Below are 3,053 nucleotides of genomic sequence, written 5' to 3' on the forward strand. Positions count from 1 at the left end.
CTGAGTTCTACCACCACCCAGAATCCTGGCCCCGGGTGCTGACATTATGTGGGGGCTACAGAAAGCAGAACCCACTTGCAGCTCTCCAATTTCTAGCATTGATATTTTACACATACCATAGGGTTTTAAATTTAAAGTATCCCAGAAACAGATTTTATTATCAAAAGCAGATTGAAAAAATATGCAGACAAGTCAAAATACTTGCATTTAATGAAGCCTCATGGATTTACAAGATATTAAGAGAAGTCTCCAAAGGCAGAAGTGCACGTCAAGCCTATTTCTTCTGACTCATTTCCTCTAGAGAAGCAGCTTAGAATTATTCAGGCAAAAGGCCATGAAATAATTGCATTGGTAGAAAAAGTAGAGGGGGAATTGCTAAACTCTACCTACAGGGCTTTCTTGGGAAGTCACATGGTATGTTTTTTCTTTCTCACTTAGATGGGGGAAAAAAAGAATCTACTTTCTTAAACGTTTACTTCAAGGAAAAACAAAATCAGAAGTTAATATAATGTTTTTATACAGACGAATTATTGAAAATAGACTAAGAATGATCTACTTAATAGTAAAAATATTATAGTAAAAATACGTTCGGAAAGATTTTAGTTGAGTAGCTTTTCTTGTCGAATAATCTACTAGATACATACAGCACTGCTTGGCTGTAGTTGGCTAAATGTCTTGTGTGCTCATGAAATGGTTGGGCTTTTTGTGGTCACCCCATTAGTGTCAATACTGAACTTTTCCCCTCTATGGATTCCTTTGCAACTGCCTGAAAAAAAAAACTTACAAGTTGTAAAAACAATCAAAATAAATACTTTCAGATGCTGCTTTCCAAAATTGGGTCAGAGACCACTGGGGTATGTCCTGGCTCCCTGAGGCATGGGAAAAATTTCAGTGGCTAAAGTGGAATTGCTGGAAGGTACTGGAAGTTAAAGAAGGGAGGGAGGGAGGGAAAAAAGTAGAGGAAAAGAGTTAACAGTAATCGAGAGAGAAAATCAACCATGAGGAAGAAATAAGGGAAGGTCATAATATTTATATAAAAGTGTCTATGATAAGGGGAAAAAATGGCTGCTTTGTTTCAAATTTGGGGTTAAACCTAAGAGTTCGGAGAAGGCAGAAATCCTTATAAATTCTTATACATTTCTTTAAAAACTCCCCAGTGTCTCTGGAAGATACTATACAACTAACTCATTATTTTAAAAACTGGCAAAAGAATAAAGCATTTATCCAGCCATTCCTATATGAACTGTTCTTCAAGGTAACCAAACAATTGGAGGTGAAGTTCCTCTTTGTAGAATGTTTCTGTCTAATAAATGAAAATGGAATGATATAATTAGAATATCACCGTTTTGTAACCTCTAGTGACAAAACCGATTTAGTAATGCCAGGTATTAGCTGCCTAATAAAACACACAACACTTGCTACCAAAAAGGAAGGAAGGGAGGAAGGGAAGGAGGGAGGGAGGGAGGGAAGAAAATACAATATTGAATCTGACCAAACATCTTGATCTAACTCCCAATATAAAGGGGAAAAAAGAGAATAGAAAACATGTTAAATGATGGTTTGAGGATACCATCAGCAAAACCCTGACTGTGAAAACTTCATAGGAGAAATGAACTAAACATTTCAATCAAAAGGCAGAGATTGTCAGATTGGCGAGCACAGAGTTGGTAACTGCTCTTTTTAATCAGTCTTCTCTCTTTAGTTCTCACTACAGACAGTTTAAAAACAAAGATACAAATAAATGAAAAGTGAGAGGATGGAAAACGACATGCCATGCAAACAGGAAACATAAGCAAGCTGGAATGGTCATAAAAATATGAGGCAAGGGCTTCCCTGGTGGCGCAGTGGTTGAGAGTCCGCCTGCCGATGCAGGGGACACAGGTTCGTGCCCTGGTCTGGGAAGATCCCACATGCCGCGGAGCGGCTGGGCCCGTGAGCCATGGCCGCTGAGCCTGTGCGTCCGGAGCCTGTGCTCCACAACGGGTGAGGCCACGGCAGTGACAGGCCCGCGTACCGCAAAAAAAAAAAAAAAAATGAGGCAAAAAGGACTTCAAAGCAAGGAGTAGTAATGGAAATAAAGTGGGAAACTTCATAATGATAAAATGGTTAATACATGAGAAAGACAGAAAAACTATAAATGTATATGGGCCTAATAAAAGGGCTTCAACATACAAAATGCAAAAAACTGACAAAGAAATCCACAGTCGCAATTGGAGATTTTAATACACCCCTCTCAGTAATTGATAGAGCAATCAGACAAAAAAAATATCAGTAGGAAAACAGAAGAAGTGAAATGATGCTACCATCAATCATAAAAGTTTGGGAACGAAGACCCACAAAGATTCTAAAATAAGTAGAGTGGGTGGGTTGGTTAGACATTTATCTGCCTCCTCTGCTAAACTAGTTCTTTAAGTACCGTTCAAAGTTAACGACTAAGCACAGGTTTCTCACCAATCTGAAGAGAAAGACAAGAACAGGAGAGGTGCTGAGTTTAAAGAAAGAGTGGTCCATCTTTTATTTAAACATTCAAACTCAAGTAAGTTTGCAAAGTTTTTTTTTTTTTTACATGCGTGATGTCACTCCATTCTTACACATCCTTTGAAAAAGCCCACATTTCCTTATCCCCATTTTACAGATAAGGAAGTCAAGCTCAGAGGCTGACTTGCCAAAGAAAATTGCAAGTTTGCTGTTAGATCAAAGGGTGAACTTATTTTGACGATCACCTGACTGACTACTGGGAGCGAGGTTGAAAATACCAACTATTTTCTTTCTTGAAAGTAAATTTTCTCCAGTATGTCCAAACATACAAAGCAATTATATAAAGAGTATTGGCTCCTCAGTTAAGAATTCAGCTTTATTGTCACACACTCCCTAAAATGACATAGTCAGACACCAGGTTGGACCCAAAGGACAAAGTCGTAAAATTTACCCAGTGTCCAAACAGCATCCTGAAATGAACACTCCTTGATGGCCTTGTTAGCAAACAAATAAGTGTTCACTACACTCCTGGTTACCCATAAACATCGATCAAGTTGTGGTTTAGAAATATATTT

The sequence above is a fragment of the Delphinus delphis genome, chromosome 11, assembly GCF_949987515.2.
Source record: "Delphinus delphis chromosome 11, mDelDel1.2, whole genome shotgun sequence".
Lineage (NCBI taxonomy): Eukaryota > Metazoa > Chordata > Mammalia > Artiodactyla > Delphinidae > Delphinus > Delphinus delphis.